Consider the following 6,000-nt stretch of genomic DNA (forward strand, 5'->3'; position numbering starts at 1 on the left):
TATGGAGTCTCAATCAAGGAGAACTTCAGGGGCTCCTGCACTTGCCTATATACCTGCGCTAGAGCCATTGGTTGCTTAAACTCATTGGAGACATGCCCAAAAGGAGGGGAATTGGTCAAAAGCAAGAGCTGCACAGTACTCTATGCTTCAGATCCAACTGCGTCTCCTTTGTTGAGTAGCACCATATACTAGACATGCTTTGCAAGCAAATGCATCTTCCTCCAGGCTATCCCATATCTCAAAATCCCAGTTAACCAAAATCCAGTGTTCTGTTGCTCCCTTTCCAAGGGATTACATGCAGTTTGAGTTTTAGGCCTGACCACCTAAAGAAAAAAGCTTAAGTAGCCATGCCTTGTGTGCACATCTTTCTACCTGATTGTTTCTACTGAACTTTGATACCTGGTTGCTGATTTTAATCACGGTGGATTTGGGGCAGAAGAGTCTAAGTTATGAGATCCAGGACTATTTTGGGCAAAAAAACCAAACCCCACCCCAAGTGCCATGTGATAAATGACATTTACAATCATCCCAACTGAGGAAGGTAGATATGGTGTAGAAGTTGTCATGTCATTTATCGGTAGAGAACCAGTGAGGTCCTTTTAAAAGAGACTTTATACTGTAAGAACCTTAAAGGGGTTCCTTATGAAAGAATGGACTAGGGGAAAACTGGGACTGGGAGGTGTCTGCCTGGGGAGGAGCTTTGCTGAAGAGCATCTGGTGGTCCTGTTGGTAAACAGGCTCTGGCAGCAAAGGTGGCCAACAGTTTCTTGGGCTGTGCTGGCAGCAGCACAGCCAGCAGCTTAGGGAAAGCAATTACCCATCTCTGAACAGTGCTTGTTAGGCTACAACCAGAGCCTGCATCCAGTTTCGGTGATGAGCATTGCATGGTAGCACATCAAAAAAGGACATCTTCCCTTCAGTGTGAAAGGACATCTTCCCTTCAGTGTGTAGGACTGAGAGATTTGTGGGATATCCATTGACTCCCATCAGTGCTAGGCTGTCAGGCAAGTTGGGGCTGCTGGTTGAATATAGCACTGTTCTGGTTTCTCTTGCTTCTACCATAACCCTTAAGCTATCTGGCCTGTCTGACCTATCCTTGTGATTATAAAGAAAACAAGCTCTTAGAGGTAGCAATCATGATTTGGCTTATGTCTATGTATGCTGGTCAACCATGAGAGAGACTGAGGGTTCAACAGCCAGAACACAGGCTGAGAGCTGGGCTTGTTCAGCTCTGGAGAAGAGTCTCCTTAAGGCGAGACCTTAGAGCAGCTCCAGTGCCTAAAGGGGCTACAAGAAACCTGGAGAAGGGCTTTGGACAGGGGCCTGTAAGAACAGGCCAAGGGGAATGGCTTTAACCTGCCCGAGGGGAGACTGAGATGAGCTCTTAGGCAGAAGCTCTTCCCTGTGAGGGTGCTGAGGCGCTGGCCCAGGGTGCCCAGAGAAGCTGTGGCTGCCCCATCCCTGGCAGTGTTCAAGGCCAGGTTGGACACAGGGGCTTGGAGCAAGCTGCTCCAGTGGAAGGGGTCCCTGCTTGGTGACAGGGGTTGGAGCTGGAGGAGCTTCAAGGTGCCTTCAGCCCAAACCTATCTGTGATTCCATGGCACTTGTTTGCTACCAGTCAGACTGAAGTTCCTATTCCTCCACATCCTTTCTATTAGGATCTTTGTCAGGTCACTAAACATCCACCAGTCCTAGACTGTCCACCAGTCCTTTGGGAGTCATAGTGCTGCCTAAAGAAGCATTCTTCAATGTTTACTGTTCCAAGAATCCTGAAGCAGGATTTTGAATTGCAAACCCAGGCAGTTGAGGCTTTCTCTCCCCATAGTCTGGTCACTATTGAGACTTGCCAAAGATATATCTCCAAGCGGGTTAACTCCTGGGTTTGCTTAAGGCCTTGTGTGTCATGGAAAGGGCTCCATGGAGGGATTTACCGTGAACACGTCCATTCCTTTCTGTCAATGCCAGTTTCACAGCTCTAATACTGAAGAGTTGTGTTGTTCACTGCTTCCTTGGAGATCATCTCTGAATTGCCTCTACAGTGGCTTTGCTCCCTTTAACAACCTATGGCTAAGAGTGTTTGGAGAGTGAGAGGTGTAGATTTCAGGCCTAGAATTAGTCTTCTGGCAACAAAGTGACCACCAGCAACAATTTAAATTGCAAAATGAACATTTCTAGGAAAAGGGAAAAAAATCCTTCCTGTTTTGAGCCCAGGTTGGGCTGTTCCAACTGAAACTTAGATTGTTTTGATCCAAACTAAACAAAAAACCAAAACCAACCCGAATTTGTGAAAGGTGAACTTTCCCAAGCAGAAATGCTACCTCTGTGCCCTCTAAGAGTCACAATTTGGAGATTAATCTCCTTTCTTCTTGAATGTGGGTATCAAAGCTCTTGCATCTCTGAGCTGCTAGAGAACATGAGAGGAGTGCTGTGATTGTGGGGCTTCTTGGGACTACTGTAGCCTTTTGGAGGAACTAGACTCATGATCTCTATGAACTGCAAATGTGAGCTGAGAATGGTTTAGTTTCTGATTACAGACCGGCATCACTTATGCATCTGTGAGCAAGGAAGTGCCTCTTGACTTGTAGAGGTGAGACGTTCAGGGCTGAGAACAGACATGAGTTATTAAGAATCATAGAATAGTTTGGGTTGGAAAGGACCTTAAGATCATTTAGGTCCAGCCCCCCTGCCATGGGCAGGGACACCTCACACTAAACCATGTCACCCAAGGCTTTGTCCAACCTGGCCTTGAACACCACCAGCGATGGAGCATTCACAACCTCCCTGGGCAACCCATTGCAGTGCCTCAGCACCCTCTCAGTAAAGAATTTCTTCCTTATATCCAATCTAAACTTCGCCTGTTTAAGTTTGAGCCCGTTACCCCTTGTCCTGTCACTACAGTCCCTGATGAAGAGTCCATCCATCACAGAATCGACTAGGTTGGAAAAGACCTTTAAGATCATCAAGTCCAACCCATTAAGCAGGAGGTGTATAACTGGGTACTTCCAGCTTTGAGCAACTTCATGGGCAGAGTGACAATGATGTATGTGATGTGCTCTATAGAGTGGAGATGCCACAAGAGGATGAGGGAGCAGAGACGGCAGAGTACTTTACCCTAGTGGGAAAGCTTCCAGGAGGGACGAAGAGGAGGAGGAGGGGGTTAACACCTTTCCCCTGGAAAGAAAACCAAAGCAAAGCACAGGAAAGCCACAACCTCCTGAACGCCTGTGCTGGGACAAAGCCCTTTTCTGTCTTCTCCTCGCCGGCTCAGCGCCCTCTAGTACAGCAAGGATGGTCCATCAGCAGATGGAAACCTGCCACCCCTTGAGTCACTGCCGCCACCTCCCACCTCACTTTCCAAATGTGCCTGTCTCCTAATTAGCCAGTAAATTCACAAGCTCTTTGCTGTCATCCAGCAGCCTCGCGCTGGGACCGCTTCAATTGTGTGTGTCTATGAGTGTGCTGGTCCTGCCAGCTTCTGGGGCTCGGGGCCGGCACCCAGCCAAAACCACAGAAAGGCTTTAGTGAAAAGGAATATGCTCCGAGTACGAGCAAATTGGTGCATTCCAGTTGAGGTGATATTAACTGCTCTCTGCACCGTGGCTTCCAGGGCACGGTGCCTTGGCACTGGGAGGAGGGAGGGTTGGGCAGTGAAAAGGCTGCAAACCCCAAGGCACACAAATGATGGATCCAGTACAGGGCACTGCACACCTGATTGCTTAGGGGTGTCCTGGAGCTGCTTTGGGGTTTGGACCATGGAGACAGAAGGCTCAGGATGGTGCCTCTTTCCACCCCCGGCTCTTGCTGCCTGATGATTAAAGCTCAGGCAAGCTCCTTGATTCAAGAATCCTCCTTTTACCATGCCAAAAAGACATTCAGTGCTTTGAGTGTGTTGTAACTTCGCTGTGGTGCAAGTGGTCAGAGGTTCCTATCATATGACAGCTGTGATTGATAGCAGTTAGTCCCACTGATTGCAGCCCTGAGGGCTGGATTAGGTACCTAAGCAGCAAAGAAGTCATTCAAGTGCCATGAGAGCTTTAGGGTTGAAAGATGCTGGAGAGTGCAAAGCACTGGCAGGGAGGGAATGATATCTGTAGTTATAAAGTCTATCATAAGAAAGATGAGATGGAATCAAGAGAAGGTTTTCTTCAGCATATCTGGCTGCTCCATGGATGTTCCCATGCAGAGATGGGTTGAAATGTGATGCTGATGCTGCGTGCATGCTCTGGCACTTGCCCGCAGAAGGTTTGCAGGCTGAATTCCCAAGCATGTACCCCTTGGAAACTGCAGGAGAATGGGGCTTCCTTGGTAAAGAAGAGGCTGTGGGTGTTAGATCATGTGAAAAAGGGCTCATCTCCACAAATGCAAAGGTCAACCCAGGTCTGGCTGTCGCAGGGGGCCAGATGGATGGGGTAACATCCATCACTATAAGTCAAGTTGAGGTGGTCTCCAGAGCACCTCTCAGACCAAGGGAATTCAGAGGAAAACCATTTCAGGATTGTATAAAACTTATTGTGGTAAGTTTAGGGTATAATGTGACTTTTGAGGGAGAAACCAAAGATGGGCAACGACAGGGATCAAAGTGTTTTGAGGATGAACAAGCACAGGGAAAACAGGGATAAGGGGACTAAAGGGTCTGGCTGCATCTAAAACCAAGGCCAGGTTGGATGGGGCTTGGAGCAAGCTGCTCTAGTGGAAGGTGTCCCTGCCAGTGGCAGGGGTTGGAACTGGAGGAGCTTTAAGGTCCCTTCCAACCCAAACCAGTCTGTGAGCCTATGAGAAAGGTGTCAGAGGACCAGGTATCAGTGGCACCAAAGGTCACAGCACAGCAACTGCAGAGGCTGTGGGACCTGAGGGTTGGCTGCTGGTAGGCTCCTAAGTCTGAACCAGCTGTCAGAGACCAGTTTGCATTGCATGAGGCACCTGGGAGACCAGGGGATCTGTGGCCAGCTGCTGTGTTAAACCAGCAGGGATCTATATGTATTTATATACACATATGTTTTCCATCCCTAAGATTTCATCCTTGTTATTGAACATAACTGAGCAGCCCCAAGGATGCTACATGTCCAGGAGACCCATCCCAGGGTGAGTTATGGACCACTCATAGCCACTGCAACGGCTAAAGTGCTGGATGAAGGTTGGGTGAAGCTCTGAAACCCTAATCCTAAACGGTTTCTGCAACGAGATGCCAGACACTCCCCAAAAAGGAGAATGTGGCCTTCTCATCCCCTCTCCTCTTACAACCTTATTTCATCCCAAGGCATTTATAGCAGGAACATTTCTTTTTATAACCACTTCCATCAGGCGGATGCGCCTCTGCGGGACATGTTGACACATCAAATTAGGCTGTGGTTTGGGTGGCAGCCGCCATGGGCCTGGGGATGTGAAGATGTGAGTGGGAACATTGGAGAGGGGAAGGAGGAAGGTTCTAACAGCTAAAACCTGCGGTCGGGAGCTGGCTCTCAGCAAAACCCCTTCATCAAAGCTGAGCGAGGCACTGGATCCTTGCAGTCTGCACGTCCCCCTTGTCCCTTGGGCATGGACGGGAGGGAGGTGGGGATGTTCGGAGGTGGCCCCGTGCTTCAGGCCACGTCTCCTCCTGCACTGACCTGCCTTTGTAGGTGCTTTGAGACACTTGGTTGCTTCTCTTCTCTTCCTCCACTGTTTTTTGTGTCTCCGTGCCTCCCTGTTCTGGCTGGAATCACTGAAATCCATGCCAGGAAAGGCTGTTTTCATGGCATCTTGTGACTGGCTGGCCCAGCCCTGTGAGATTCCCACTTCTATCCAAGAGCTTGTCCTACTTTCAGGCCAGCCTGGGGTGATCGCTTGCGCACCTTCCCTCTCTCCTCCTGCCTGGGGACTCACTGCAGCTCTCTGCTTGTAGGGTTCCTACTGATACCCCTTTTCTGCTGCTCCCAGCTCCTTCTCCCATCCTTGGCTGGGGCTTATGGAGTCAGTGATGGTGGCAGAGGTGCATGGCTAAGAAGGGGGATGGAGAGGAAC

This window comes from Psittacula echo (genome assembly GCF_963264785.1).
Source record: "Psittacula echo genome assembly, chromosome: 1".
NCBI lineage: Eukaryota > Metazoa > Chordata > Aves > Psittaciformes > Psittacidae > Psittacula > Psittacula echo.